This window comes from Perognathus longimembris, chromosome 14 (genome assembly GCF_023159225.1).
Source record: "Perognathus longimembris pacificus isolate PPM17 chromosome 14, ASM2315922v1, whole genome shotgun sequence".
Taxonomy (NCBI): domain Eukaryota; kingdom Metazoa; phylum Chordata; class Mammalia; order Rodentia; family Heteromyidae; genus Perognathus; species Perognathus longimembris.
Window position 1 is genome coordinate 25415654 of NC_063174.1, and position 16199 is coordinate 25431852.

Genomic DNA, 16199 nt, shown 5'->3' on the forward strand with positions numbered 1-16199 from the left:
CTCAGTCTTATGTCGCCTTACCCACACCACCTGTCCTGGCACAAAAGGGTGTAAGGCTGGGGCATCTTTAGGCAGCTTCTCATGAGCGGCCTTGATCTGGGAATAAAGTTCACTTTGGATTCTCTGCAGGGCCTGTAAGGACTGTAACAAATGTTGGTTAGACAATTCAGCTATGGCTTCAGAACCAAGCTTAGGGCATAAGGGAGGAGGCCTCCCGAACATTATCTCATAAGGTGTGATGCCCTTAAAGTATGGTGTACAGCGCACCCACAGAAGGGCAAATGGTAGGAGGGCCGTCCAGTTTTCGCCAGTCTCAAGGGTCAATTTGGTTAAGGTCTCCTTTAGAGTTCTATTCATCCTCTCTACCTGACCTGAACTTTGGGGATGATAGGCACAATGTAATTTCCAATTAATCCCCAATGACTTACCCAAAAGCTGGGTTACCTGAGAGATGAAAGCAGGGCCATTGTCCGAGCCTATGGCCACTGGGAGTCCAAACCTGGGAATTATCTCCTCTAGCAGCTTCTTCGTTACAGTCTGCGCTGTTTCCCACTTGGTTGGGAAAGCTTCTGTCCATCCTGAAAAGGTGTCTACAAAAACTAGCAGGTACTTACATCCATACTTGCCTGTTTTTACCTCAGTAAAGTCTACCTCCCAATAGGCTCCTGGCACCGTTCCTCTTTCCCTCCTTCCTTTGACAGCTACTCCACCAGCAGCATTTGTCCTCTGGCATGGCACACACCGGCTGGTAATATCCTCTAGCATTTTGTCCATTTCAGGTATATAGTAGAACCGGCGGATTAATTCCGCTAGCTTGCTCTTTCCTAGATGGGTTCCCTGGTGTATTTGCTTAATGAGAGTCTGTCCTAATGCTCGTGGAAGAATAATTCTTCCACTGTGAGTCTGTTTCCAGTTTCCCTTTTCACTTACATTGTGAAGAGACTGGAGAAACTTTTGATCTTCAGAAGAATACTGGGGCTTCTCTGGGAGGGCTGGCGTTGGGAGAAGGGCTAATGCCATCGGGCCCCTATCTCTTGTAGCCACTTCCCGTGCAGCCTCATCCGCTCTCCGGTTCCCCTTTGCTTCCTCTGAGTTTCCCTTCTGATGTCCTTGGCAGTGCATTACAGCAACTGCCTTTGGCAACCATATGGCCCGAAGTAGGCCTAATATCTGTTCTTTGTTTTTGATGGTTTTGCCTTCTGCTGTCAGCAGCCCGCGCTCCTTATAAATGGCCCCGTGTACATGTACAGTGGCAAATGCATACCTGCTGTCCGTATAGATGTTGACCTTCTTGTCCTTTCCCAGCGTCAGAGCTTGGGTTAGGGCAATGAGCTCAGCTTTTTGCGCTGAGGTGCTCACTGGTAACGGCTCAGCCCAGATGACCTGGTCCCCTTCCACGACCGCTGCTCCCGCTAGCCTTACTCCGTCCATCACGTAGCTGCTCCCATCGGTGAACATGGTCTTTTCCGCGTCTGGTAGCGGGACATCTGTGAGGTCTGGTCGAATGCTGTGGACATGGGCCACAACCTCCGCACAGTCGTGCAGCACTGTCTGATCAGTGTCTGGCAGCAGGGTAGTAGGGTTGAGGGCTGTGGAAGCTCGGAAAGTCACTTTAGGCTGATTGAGCAACAGGGCCTGGTACTGTGTTAGCCCGGCATTGGACATCCACCGGTCCGGGGGGCTTTGCAACAAGTTACTTTTGTCCTTTGGTTGGTCATCGGCCCTAAGGCCTGCTTTAAAACTGACATATCTGCTCCAGTGTCCACTAAGAATCTGACTGGTTTTCCCTCCACTTTTAGAGTTACCCTAGGCTCTGGGAGGGGAGAGCCCCGACTCTGTCAATCATCCAAGGCCAGTGTTTTGGTTTCCCTTCTCTCTGAGCATTCTCCTCTCCAATGCCCTTTCCTCTTGCAGTAGCTGCACTGATCCTTCTCTAACATCCACGCTCTTTCCCTACTTTTACTTCTACTTCTCCATAGTCTCCTCTCACGGGGCTCAGAGCCTGTTTTCCTCTTCTGTTCCTCTTGGGAGATAGCAAAAATCTTAGCCAGTTTCCTAACCTGTCTCTCTTCTGCAGAATCCCTGTTGTCAAAAACTCTGATGGCAATCTCCACTAACTCTGACAAATTTTTTCCTTCAAACCCTTCAATCTTCTGAATCTTTCTTCTAATGTCTGGAGCTGCTTGTCCCACAAATGCTACATTAATCGCCTTTTTATTTTCCTCAGCCTCTGGGTCTATAGGAGTATAAGTACGGTAAGCATCAAGAAGCCTTTCTAAATAGGCTGCTGGGGACTCATCCATTCCCTGTCTTACTTCCCCTACTTTAGACAAGTTCATAGGGCGCTTTCCAGCAGCCCGGAGACCACCCAGAATAGTCTGGCGATAAACCTTTAGCCGCTCCCTACCTGCTGATGAATTCGGGTTCCAGTCCGGATTCCGGGAGGGCAGGGCTTCCTCTATCTCAAGGGGGTCTTCCGATGGCCTGCCGTTGTTTCCTGGGACCAGCTTCTTGGCTTCCCGGAGAATCCTGTCTTTCTCCTCAGTGGTGAAGAGGATGTCCAGGAGTTGCTGGATATCGGCCCAGGTGGGTCGATGAGTCATAAAGAGAGTTTCTAACAAAGAGGTTAGTGCCTGAGGCTTCTTTGAGAAGGGAGGGTTCTGTTGTTTCCAATTTAATAGATCATTAGAAGCAAAGGGGACATGAACCTCATAAGGGTGAGCCTGGCCCTCTTCAGGGGGTCCCACCTGTCTAAGTGGGAGTGCAGCAGGGGGAGGAAGGGGATCCCTACTTTGGTGGGCTGAGGGGCGAGTCTCTCTCCTGTCCCTTCCTCCAGCCTCCCCATATGAAGAGCCAGAGCGAGTATGGGATGGACTCAAGAGGACTTGATCTGACTCCCTGAGGGAGAGGTCAATAGGCACCCTATGGCGGACGCGCGGGGGGATTGAGTGGGGTGTGAGCAAGATATCCTCCTCCTCCTCCTCCTCCGGCGGGAGAGGCAGCATGCCCTTCAGCTGTTTAGGAAGCAGCGGCGGCCGTGATTTCAAAGCCAAAACAGTGGAGGTATTCTCGGGAGGCAAAAGGGGTTTCAGCCACTCTGGAGGTTCCTCTATTAAATAGCGCCATGCTACGATGTAGGGAACCTGGTCCAGATATTCTCGGTCGCTGACAATCATTGCCTGGGATTCATAAACAAGTGAGAGATTAAAGGTGCCTTCTGGGGGCCACCCAGTACCGAGGGTGGGCCATACCAGCTGGCAGAAAGTAGTCAGTTTTCCAGGGAAGACACAATCACCAGATAACTTTGCTCTCTTCTCAAAATCTTTAAAATGTTCTAAGATCAGGTTTAGGGGGAGTTTCTCAGCAGAAGCCACTTGTCGTCCCATATTTTCCTGTAAAACACATCTGATAGCAACAATTACCAAAAGCAAAACCAAGAACAGACACAGGTAGAGGAGCAGTTCCTCAGTGGATTTTGGTCGTTCCATGCTTCCCTGTAGAGGAAAGTCAATCATAGCACTAGCAAACAGGAGTAGGAGTGTGAACAAACACAGATAGACAAGACCACTTGCCGAACAGGGAACAAGGTCAGAATTGCTGATTTTTTTACAAAATTTATACATGTCCTCCCCAATGAGGACTTCCAGAAGGGAGTCAAGGCGTCCCTTGACCACCCCGGCCTTAGAGAGCTCTGCTGCGTCCAGCTTCTCTCTGTCTTAGGCCTACAGACGGTGCACCTTCAGATTCAGACGGGCCCACTCGGCAGCCCCACAGACGGCCTTCACGGCCAGTGCACTCATGCAGACGGCCCTTACAGCCAGTGCACTTACAGACGGGCCCACTCGGCAGCCCCACAGACGGCCTTCACGGCCAGTGCACTCATGCAGACGGCCTTTACAGCCAGTGCACTTACAGACGGGCCCACTCGGCAGCCCCACAGACGGCCTTCACGGCCAGTGCACTCATGCAGACGGCCCTTACAGCCAGTGCACTTACAGACGGGCCCACTCGGCAGCCCCACAGACGGCCTCTACGGCCAGTGCACTCATGCAGACGGCCTTTACAGCCAGTGCACTTACAGACGGGCCCACTCGGCAGCCCCACAGACGGCCTTCACGGCCAGTGCACTCATGCAGACGGCCCTTACAGCCAGTGCACTTACAGATGGGCCCACTCGGCAGCCCCACAGACGGCCTCTACGGCCAGTGCACTCATGCAGACGGCCTTTACAGCCAGTGCACTTACAGACGGGCCCACTCGGCAGCCCCACAGACGGCCTCCACGGCCAGTGCACTCATGCAGACGGCCCTTACAGCCAGTGCACTTACAGACGGGCCCACTCGGCAGCCCCACAGACGGCCTCCACGGCCAGTGCACTCATGCAGACGGCCTTTACAGCCAGTGCACTCTTACAGACGGGCCCACTCGGCAGCCCCACAGACGGCCTCCACGGCCAGTGCACTCATGCAGACGGCCCTTACAGCCAGTGCACTTACAGACGGGCCCACTCGGCAGCCCCACAGACGGCCTCCACGGCCAGTGCACTCATGCAGACGGCCCTTACAGCCAGTGCACTTACAGACGGGCCCACTCGGCAGCCCCACAGACGGCCTCCACGGCCAGTGCACTCATGCAGACGGCCTTTACAGCCAGTGCACTCTACGAATGGGCCCACTTCGGCGGCCCTAAAAACGGGCCTGCTCAGGCAGCCCTACACATACCTCATTCCTCCGGAGGTTCCTTTTCTTCACCTGGGCGTCTTCCCCAACAAAATATTGTGGTTAAGGACTCTTCCCGGCCAATGCACCAATATGAAGTAGAGTGGGGGTTCGCTACAATGAAACAGGGTTCCCCCCAAGGGAAGGGATTCCTGGTTCTCCCAAGAGTCCACCACACAGTCTCCAGCTACAAGGTGACAAAAAGACAGTTTTATTGGGGAAGTAAAAAGTGAACAAAAAGTGAACCGACAGGCCTTGGTCGCAGCCCGGACTCGGGAGCCGAAACTGCCAACCACGTGTGGAGCCCAGACTCGGGAGCTGGGCTTGTACACACCTGGGCGGCCCAGACTCGGGAGCTGGGACCGCCCCCGTGTGGCCTTCCAGCCTGGTTATAAGGCAAACATCACAGACAAACTTGTCACACGCAGGTGACCAATGAAGATACAACACTTACAGAGCATGCTAGGCCGCACGCAGGTGGCCAATAGAGTTACAGTCTGTCTCATAATATTCATTTGAACTAACCTATCATTCTAGTTAGAATTGACGCATGGATTTGGCGGGGCTCACATGATGCAGGCGGATATGCCTATTCATAGCTGGTTTCCTTGAAGCTCCCAAGCCTCAGGTGGTTAATCTACATAACTTATCATAATAAAGAGGAGGACACAGGTTCCCTTGAAGCTCCCAGGCCTCAGGTAGTCAATCTACATAGTAAAGGGAGCTTCCCTGAATAGGGTGGGGGAGGGCTTAGTGGAGATGGAGTTGGCTTCTGCTCTAATCTGAGCTGGAGTCAACCTGAAGTCCCTCCACAGCTATTGATGGCACTGGGCAGATCTGGCCTCCCCACTACAGTCCAAATGGTAGAAAAGTAGCCTTGAGCACAAAAGCACAAGGAAGCACCCAGCCCCGAGTTCAAGCTACAGGACAAACCAACAAATAACAAAAAAAAAGCAACCTAAAGAAAAAAGTTTGGATGTGTATCTCAAGTGGCAGAGGAGAAAGCACAAGGCTCCAAGTTCAAATGCTGGCACCTCCAACCAACAACTAACCAACCTTTTTAACCCAAATCTGAATAAATTTTCAATTGAAAAGATCATCACAAATATAAATTTGTGAACAAACAATATCCCCAAATACAAAGGAACCAAAATATCATGTTAGGAGCCAACATAAACAACAGATTACATCACTGGATTTATAAATATGACTGATATTGCCAGATATGATTTTATTCTATTCTTTTTTAAAATTTTAATTTATTTATTAATTGAACACAAATTTTTTTGGCAAGGTGTTGTGCAAAAAGGGTACAGTGTGTACATTTCTTGTGATATCTTACGCCCCTATTCTTTTTGTGTATATGTGTTGGGGTCAGCTGTGCCTTTAAGAGGCCACAGCTGGCCTTAGCCTATCCCCTCTTCTTCCGCTTTTAACAGGAAGAGAAGCCCCAGCCCCTGGGGCAAGCACGTGTGCAATGGCGGGTGTGGGGGGGACCCCAGAAACCCAATCCTTGGGGGGCTGGGCCTCCGCCCACAAGGGAAGTCCCCTGACATCACTTGATGGACAGGCCCCTGTGGCCAACCTGTTGTCCCTCTCTTGTGCCCGCCCTTCGGGGTATATCTGTCGCCTCCTCATTTGAATAAATTAGACGTCCTAGAGGCTCTCCGAGACCACTGCGCGCTCGTGTCTTTCCTTGGGCTGGCGAGCATGGGGTTTCGCAACCACACGTTAACCAAGGCTCACCCCGGGACCCCGCTTCCGCGTCTAAACCCTACCGGCCGGGGGGACGTGAGAGAGTGAGTATGGATCCCACACGGAAGAGATAGATAAGCCCAGGACCCCTCCCCATGTGGATGGGGAGGGGTAGAGAGAAGCCAGGCATATATGTGTGTGCCAGTCCTGCAGCTTGAACTCAGAGCCTGTGCACTGTCTCTGAGCTTTTTTTCTCAAGGCTAGCACTCTGCCATTTGAGCCACAGCTCCACTTCTGGCTTTTTGGTGGTTAATTGTAGAGAAGAGTTTCATGGGGTTGGGTTTGAACCACAATATCCTTAGACCTCAAAGTCCTGAGTAGCAGGGATTACAGGTGTGAGCACTGGTACCTGGCTTCTCCTCCTCCTCCTTCTTCTCTCTCTCTCTCTCTCTCTTTCTCTCTTTCTCTTTGTATATGTTGGTTCTGGGGCTTGAACTCAGAGCTTCGTATTCTCACTTGGCTTTTTAGTTCAAAGCTGGTGTTCTACGACTTGAGCTATACCTCTACTTCCAGCCTTTTGCTAGTTAACTGGAGATAAGCATCTCCCAGATTTTTCTGCCTGGACTAGCTTTGAACTGTGACCCTCAGATCTCAGCCTCCTGAGTAGCTAGGATTACAGGTGTGAGCCACCACCACCTGGCTATGTTTATCATTCTTTTTACTCAATCATATGTTATTTCAAATTTGTCTCAGAAACACCTTTTAACTTAAACTTGGATCCAAAAGTATAGTCTTTCCTCAGCATAGGAAAAGAGATTCCAGCAGCCCGACAGCCAGAGATGAGGGCCTGGAGGGCCATGGAGATGGCTGGGCTAGAGGTGACAGGGGCTCAGTGGCTGTGAAGACAGCAGGAATGGGGAGGTCATAAGAGGTGGGAAGTGGTGACAGTTGGTCGTGGAATGTGGGAGAGAGGCAATCAAATGACTCCCATTGTCTGGCTTATGTTACTGAGTGGGTGGCGAGCCCAATCTCAGAGAAAGGGAATGCAGGAGAAACAACAGGTCTGATGGGGCTGTGGTGCAACCGTTCAGTTCCAGACATGTGCAGTCTGAGGTCCTTCCAGGAAGAAAGGCACAATCTACAACCTGACATTCGGGATGAGGGATGGAGACGTTCAATTTGGTTATCAATAGCATTTGGGAGAAGCCACAAACCTAAATGAGACTGTAAATCTCATTTTAGAAATGTAATCATTAAAATACCTTCTAATGGAAGAAGAGCTCAGGTATGGAGAATATCATTCAAAAGTTAAGATATCAATCCTGAATTTTGTCTTTTGCATTTGAGACTTTTACAAAGAGTAACCTACTTCTGAAAAATTATATTCTGTGGTCTGGAATGTATCACCCTAACCCCTCATGTCAAATCACTGTTAGAAAACCAAGCTGCTGTTGATAACCGAGAAAAATCCTCAGAGATCCACCTATGAATGAGATGTAGTTTCTAGACAGGTTCAGCCAGGCTCCTGGGAGAGGGGCCTGCATGCTAACTGTGAAGAGCTCAGACTGCTAACAGGACAGGCACAGAAGTGGCTAGGACCAGCTCCTGGACAGCAGCTGTGATCTGGCATCACAGAGCAGGCTGCTTCTGCCTCACTATTTTCCTCTACTGGGACTGCACGTAAGTTACTTGTTTGCCTCAGTGTTCTTATTTGTAAAATGAGGATAAGTGCACTATCCCCATTGGGGGCAGTTTGTGAGTTAGTTTATGCCAAATACTTTAGTATCTGGTATTCTAGTGTAAGTATTCCTTGAAAGTGAGTTACTATAACATGTGTTACTAAGAATGACAGGCATATTGATAAGGATAGAAATGGTGCTCACAAGGGTACTGGAGTAGCATTTCTGCTGTTTTTACTAACTAAAATATTTTAATAATGTTGGGGGTGCATGTACACACATGTGCACACTGGGACTTAAACTTAGGATATCTTACATTCACTTGGCTTTTTCACTCAAAGCTTGGGTTCTACCACTTGATGCATACCTCTCTCCACTTCTGGCTTTTTGGTGGTTAGATATAAGAATGTTATCGACTTTCCTGCCCTGGCTGTCTTCTAACCAAGATCCTTAGATCTCAGCCTCCTGAGTAGCTAAGATTACAGGAATGAGCCATCATTGTCCAGCTTTCTAATAATTACTTTTTAGTTTTTCAGTTAGCATACATTGGTTATATAGGGGGGTTATATTATAATATTTCCACTCACATATACAATGTATTTTAATCAACCCTGTCCTCTCTGTTACTCTTCCTTTCCCCCCTTTCCTCTCTTCCTAAAACAATGTCAACAGGTTTTATTGCAGTATTATCAGACAAGCAAGCTATCTACAATGATCATTTGATTCACCCTCCTTGTTAACCCAACCTAGTCCCCTGTCCCTCCCCCAACAGATTCTCTTCCTCTTTCCCCATCTAATGATATTTGTGTGTGGGCACATGTGCATATTTTGTGTGTGTGTGTGTGTGTGTGTGTGTGTGTGTGTCCGTGTTCTAGTACCAACCTTGAATTCAACTTCTGCTTTTGCTCAGCTTTCTTGCTCACAGCTAGCACTCTATCACTTAAGCCATACTTCCAGTCCAGCATTTTGATAGTTAATTGGAGATAGAGTCCCACAGACTTTTCTGCTTGGATTGGCTTTTAATCTTGATCCTTCTGAGTAACTAAGAGTACAGGTATGAATCATCAATGTCCAGCTAATGATACTTTAAAAAGAATAAAATTCTATATTTGTTTCCTTTGTCCTGACTTTAGTCTTCCCAGCCTTCCTTTGCTCTTGTACTTGCTTGTTACAGGGCATTCTTCTGTAGCTATTGGAGATAGAAAACCTGTTATGTGCCCCAATGGCTTGTGAGAATTTTGGTATTTAGTAAAAAGTAAATTCTTATTAAAATTACTGTCTAGGTGCCTCAACAAATCTGACCATACCCAATTTCTGGTAGTTCCAGAGACAATATTTCATTGGTTAAGAGTCTTGTTCTTAGCAAAGTCATTTTGTTGGATTTCAGGTCTATGCATGCCCTAAAGATTTACTTCTGTGGATTTTTTGAGTTACAAATGTCATGTTACACCCAGCTCTTTGAAGCTAAAATTCCCTGTATTGCTGTAATACACACAGATTATTAGCCTCAACAGACTCATAAAAATTAAAAGAACATATGTACATTATAGACATACTTCTAACCAGCTTTACTAATAACCTCATGCTAACCATGAATGTGGGGTATGTTTTATGAAGACTGTTGGCTCATTTTTTTTTTTTTTTTGGCCAGTCCTGGGGCTTGGACTCTGGGCCTGAGCACTGTCCCTGGCTTCTTTTTGCTCAAGGCCAGCACTCTGCCACTTGAGCCACAGCGCCACTTCTGGCCATTTTCTGTATATGTGGTGCTGGGGAATCGAACCCAGGGCCTCATATATATGAGGCAGGCACTCTTGCCACTAGGCCATATCCCCAGCCCTGGCTCATTTTGATACTTAGAATTTCTATCAGAACTGGAATAGAAGTCCTATTACCCATTCTTGATCCTGTGTGTCCCACTTGCTGTCTCTTCAGTACTACTATTTAACAATAGCCTTTAAATAACATAGGTACTATTTCTAGCCCTCAAAAGAATAGTTTAGGGGCTGGTAATATGGCCTAGTGGCAAGAGTGCTCGCCTCATATACATGAAGCCCTGGGTTCGATTCCTCAGCACCACATATATAGAAAATGACCAGAAGTGGCGCTGTGGCTCAAGTGGCAGAGTGCTAGCCTTGAGCAAAAAGAAGCCAAGGAGGGGCTGGGAATATGGCCTAGTGGCAAGAGTGCTTGCCTCGTATACATGAGGCCCTGGGTTCGATTCCCCAGCACCACATATACAGAAAACGGCCAGAAGTGGTGCTGTGGCTCAAGTGGCAGAGTGCTAGCCTTGAGCAAAAAGAAGCCAGGGACAGTGCTCAGGCCCTGAGTCCAAGGCCCAGGACTGGCCAAAAAAAACAAACAAACAACAACAACAAAAAGAAGCCAGGGACAGTGCTCAGGCCCTGAGTTCAAGGCCCAGGACTGGCAAAAAAAAAAAAAAGAGAGAATTTGGGAAGAATTATGGGAAGAGAGAACTGTTTTGAATCTTGATCATCATAGTGGTTTGTACATGATTTGTCAAACATCATAAAAGTATATGCTCAGAGAGTAAATTTTTACTTGTATGTACATTTAAAAATAAAATATTAAAAATAGCCTAAGCTTTAGCAGCCATGAAAAATAAGGAAGTGTTAAACTTCAAAGGTCACAACACAAGTCCCTGGCCCTAACAGGTAATGGGTTTTAGCTCAGACCAGTCTACCAGAGAAGCTAACACTTTGTTGGCTGACAATTTTATAATCCAGAAGAGCAAAATTGAGAGCATTTTTGTGTGTGGGTATGGAAGACTGCAGAGAGAATACAAAGACTTCACACTGGAAAGAAGGGAGGATGAGAGGAAGGAAGGGAAGGGAAAGGAGAAGAGGCGAGGTAAGAAAAGGGGAGAAGAAGGGAAGGGAGAAGACAAGAGAGAAAAAGAGAAGAGGGGAAGGAGGAGAGAGGGGGATGCAATGGGAAGAGAGAGGAGAAAGGAGAGTGTCATTTTTGGCGCAGCTGCTAAGACAGGCCTGAATTAGTATCATGCATTGAAGAGAATAAGCTTCTTCAAAATCTGTCTCTAAGAGGGCTGGTAACAGGGATTGAACTCAGGGCTTCTTTTGCTCAAGGGAGTGGTCCCTCGGCTTCTTTTTTCTGTTATTTGTGACACAACTCCACAACTGGCTTTTTGGTGGTTGACTGGAGAAAGGAACCTCATGGACTTTCCTTCCCGGGGTTGGCTTCAAATTGCCATCCTCAGATCTTTGCCTCCTGCGTGGCTAGGATTATAGATGTGAAGCAGCAGTGCTCAGCCAAGATGAATTTTAAATAACCTCAGATTGATAATCTTTGCAGAAGGCCCTGATTTTGAGAAAGGGATCTTGTGAGGGCTTTCCCTCTGAGGAGCAGTGGCTGTGTCCCTTGGAACGGCTCCCTGCAGCTGTGGTCAGGAGGTGTGTGACTCTGCTAGGCTGCAGTGGCCTCCTTCCCTGTGCTGCTTCCTCTATGGTTGTGTTCACAAGGCAATAAGTTGAGTGGAGTCTGGTCTTTCTGCCATACAGGATTGTTAAGGAGAGGCAGGTTTAACATTGGAGGATGACTTGTAAAAATGATCATTCAATTTCCAAATATTGTAAATATTCAATAGTATTGAACAACAGCAGCTCTAGATTCCTGCAAGAGTTTGATATCCCCTGGCAGCAGTTCATACACAGGAGGGCTTCCTGGGGACAATTCTAAGTTCTACAGCAACACGAATCTCTAGGCCAGTTGATACTTACCTTGATGGCCTAATCCAGAGAGATTGGACAGGAATGCACTATGGGCTCAGGGACTTGCTCCTACCTCTGTACTTCTTAAGACTGGCCCAGCCTTCATCTCCACAGTCCTCTAGAAAAGACAAGCCTTTTAGCAGGTTCCCATTTGTTCATCTGGGCAAGATAGAGAATGGAACCCAAATAAATATTGCATTGCATTTGCATTACATTAAAGGATGTGCTTGTATTCTGAGGTATTTAGATGTTTGTTATTCCAAAACTTGTATCTTGAGTTGGGCATAGCGGCACAGGCCTGTAGTCCCAGCACTGAGGAGGCTGAGTGGGAAGACTGTGAGTTCTAGGCCATTCTGAGCTCTATAGTAAGATCCTGTCTCAAAAATAAATGGAACAAGACAAGGATGCCCACTCTCCCCACTTCTTTTCAACATAGTGCTGGATTCCATATCAATAGCAATAAAGCAAGAGGAGGACATCAAAGGGATCCAAATCAACAAGGAAGAAATCAAGCTATCCCTATTCGCAGATGACATGATTTTATATCTGAAGGACCCAAAAAACTCAGTCCCCAAACTCCTACACCTAATAAACCATTTTAGCAAAGTAGCAGGATACAAAATCAATCCACAAAAGTCAGAAGCTTTTCTGTATACCAGCAATGTACAAGCAGAAAAGGAAACTATGGAAATAATACCATTTACAATAGCTTAAAAAAAAGAATAAGTTACCTAGGGGTCAACCTAACCAAAGACGTGAAGGACTTATTTAATGAGAACTATAAAAATCTAAAAAGGGAAATCAAAGAGGACACAAGGAGATGGAAAGACCTCCCATGCTCATGGGTAGGCAGAATCAATATAGTGAAAATGGCCATATTGCCCGAATTGTTATACAAATTCAATGCAATCCCCATCAAGATCCCAGCTACATTCTTCACTGAAATAGAGAAAGCAACCCATAAATTCATATGGAACAGCAAAAGACCTAGAAAAGCCAAAGCAATTCTAGGCAAAAAAAGCAGTGCAGGAGGTATCACAATACCAGACTTCAAGCTCTATTATAGAGCCATCATAACAAAAACAGCCTGGTATTGGTATAAAAACAGACCTGAAGACCAATGGAATAGAATTGAAGACCCAGAAATAAAACTGCACTCTTACTGATATTCGACAAAGGAGCTAAAGACATACAATGGAATAAGCAGAGCCTCTTCAACTACTGGTGCTGGGAAAACTGGGCAGCCATATGCAGAAAACTCAAAGTAGACCCTAGCCTATCACCATGCACCAAGAGCAACTCAAAATGGATCACGGACCTCAACATCAGACCTGAATCCTTGAAACTACTGAAGGACAGAGTAGGAAAGACGCTAGAACTTATAGGTACAGGAAGGAACTTCCTGAATAGAGTCCCAGGGGCACAACAGATAGGGGAGAGACTCAACAAATGGGACTACTACAAAATAAAAAGTTTCTGCACAGCTAAAGACAAAGCCCCCAAACTAGAAAGACAGCCAACCATATGGGAAAGGATCTTTACCAGCACAGCAACAGACAAAGGTCTAATATCTGTCATCTACAGAGAACTCAAAAAACTAAACCCCTCCAAGCCCAGTAAACCAATTATGAAATGGGCAAAGGAGCTAAAGAGAGACTTCACAAGAGAAGAGATAAAAATGGCAAAGAAACATATGAGGAAATGTTCAACATCCCTGGCAGTAAAGGAAATGCAAATAAAAACAACCCTGAGATACCACCTCACTCCAGTTAGAATGGCCTATACTCTGAACTCAGGCAACAACAAATGCTGGAGGGGGTGCTGGGAAAGAGGAACTCTTCTTCATTGTTGGTGGGAGTGCAAATTAGTACAACCACTTTGGAGAACAGTATGGAGGTTCCTCAAAAAGCTCAACATAGACCTACCCTATTGACCCAGCCATACCACTCCTAGGCATCTATCCTAAACAACAAGTCTCAAGATATCAAAAAGACATCTGCACTTCCATGTTTATCGCTGCACAATTCACAACAGCCAAAATATGGAAACAACCCAGATGCCCCTCCACAGATGAATGGATCCAAAAATATGGTAGCTATACACAATGGAATGCTACATAGCGATTAGAAATGGTGAAATATTGGTATTCACAGGGAAATGTTCAGAACTTGAACAAATAATGTTGAGTGAGACAAGCCTAGAACACAGAAAACAAAGGGGCATGATCTCCTTGATATATGACTGTGAAGGTGGGGGGAGGGAGAGACAGTAGAGACCAGGTCTGCGAAACCAAAAACTTCTTGTCAAATGGTATTTCCCACAGGTTTGGGTCAGCAACCCTAAATTATGTAGCTAAAACCAAACAACTACTCAACATGTAAAGGTCAAAAATAGACCTCTCAGTGGATCACAATAGCTCAAAAGCTATGTATGTATGTTCATATAAGACAAGGATAAGCAAACTCTATTGTTGACGTTATATTTAAAGTCCTAGGTGAATTTCCTTTGGTGTAGGCCACGTGGCTACTGTATATGTTTTTGGTACACTGTGTATTGTATATATGTCTACCTGAACTAGGGCAGGGAAAGAAAAACAGGCTGTAAGATATCACAAGAAATGTACACCCTGCCCTATTATGTAACTGTACCCCTTTTGCACAACACCTTGTCAAAAATTTTTTAAATTAATAAATAAATTAAAAATAAATAAATAAATGAGTACAATCACACAAAACCTATATCTTGAGATTCATTCTATTTGACAGCAAGGCAAAAGCAGATCAATTATTTGTGAAGTCAGAAGTCACTCTGAGGAGAAAGTTGTCATTTTAAGATGTGGTCCTGAGCCTGCAAACCTCAGATGTATCTCTTATTCTTCTCCAGAGGCCACCTTCCTGGGCATGTCTACCAATTGGACTGTAGCTGGATTTGACCAATGGGAATTGGTGGGAGACAGAATGATAATCCCCCAGAGATATCCACTGCCTCATCCCGAACTGGTGGACTAATTCTCATCATTTGAATCCTTAAAAGTAAAGAGCTTCTATGGGCTAGGAGCATGGCTCAAGTGTTAGAGCTCCAGCCTTGGAATCATGAGGCTCTGAGTTCAAACCATAGACAGATAGATAGATAGACAGAGAGAGATAGAGAGAGATAAAGAGAAAGGGCAGAAGAGAGATCTGAAGCATGAAAAATACTTTATCTGCCATGGTTGGCTTTGAAAATGGACTAGGAGAGCCATAGGCCAGGACTTGTGGGTAGGCTCTACAATCATTGTTGTTGGTACTCAAATTGATTCTTGCATGGTGCTAAATTCTGCCAGCAATGAGTTTGAGAGCAGATTCAGCCTGAGAGCCAACAAAACAGGAATGTAGCTCAGCCAGTGCCTTGCTTTGACCTTTTGAGATTGTAAATTAAGAACCCGGCTGAGCCACACTACACTTGCTCTTCCCTGTGGAGAGCAGTTCCTGGGGTTCAGTAATATCAGTTTTCCCTGTTGTCCCTCTAACCCGAGGATCCTAAAAGCTTCCTGTTAGATATGTTGCTAATGGCTGGGATTCCTTCCATTCCTGGAGGGTCATCTCAGTTGCTTCTAACTCCTGTGATAGCAGTTCAGTGTGGAAAATTCCCTCTACCTTAAATCATTTGAGTGAGTTCAACGTCCTGATTTCACTCTATATGATTAATAGAGTACAAATCTTGCAGTGTCTTGGTGGTAAATTGGAAAAGGGATCAATCATTCCTTAATTCAACAAAAATCACCGGTGGTAAACAAGGTCTTTGTACTCAATGAGAGTCACATTCCAGTCTAGCAAGCAGGATTTTAATTAGTAGTTAAAACAAAGTGTTGATAATTACGATAAGAACAGGGACCAATGAGGACATAAAGCAGAGAGTTCTTAAACTGACCTAGGGATAAGGGAAGGCCATAAAGAGGAGTATATGTAGGATTAACCAGATCATGCAAAAATGTGACTAGTAAGGCTAGGAAAGGGGGAGGGTTTGCTAAAAAGAGCAAAAGGAGCCTGTTTTATCCTGCTTGAAATTCTAATTGTTTCATTAAAAAGTGTTTCCCTAGATTCTGAGCCTCCAGGGACAGGTTTTGAATAAACACAAGGAATTGGCTGGGCTACAGTAAACTCATAGCCTTAAACAGTGTCTGGGTTTTGTCCATGGAAAAGGAATGATCAAGGAAAGGTTAATAGCACCTTTAAGTATTCTTAAATTTCGTTGGAGTGCCTGATCCAGTGCCTGTTCCTCATCGCCTCCCACCTGCCCACTGGAGGCTCCTGCAGAGGCTTGTTCCCAGCTCAGAGTAGCCGGGGCAGGCCTGCAGCACAAGTCTGCCCAAGCACATCAGA

The 16199-nt window shown here is 46.2% G+C and overlaps 1 long non-coding RNA gene across 1 annotated transcript; it reads left to right on the top strand.

The window, feature by feature from the left end:
• The first annotated feature begins 623 nt into the window (after positions 1-623).
• On the top strand, positions 624-7619 carry LOC125363288. Its single transcript, XR_007213207.1, has 3 exons — positions 624-863; positions 5730-5736; positions 7607-7619. It is a non-coding gene; the product is annotated as an uncharacterized LOC125363288 (long non-coding RNA).
• The last annotated feature ends 8580 nt before the right edge of the window (positions 7620-16199 follow it).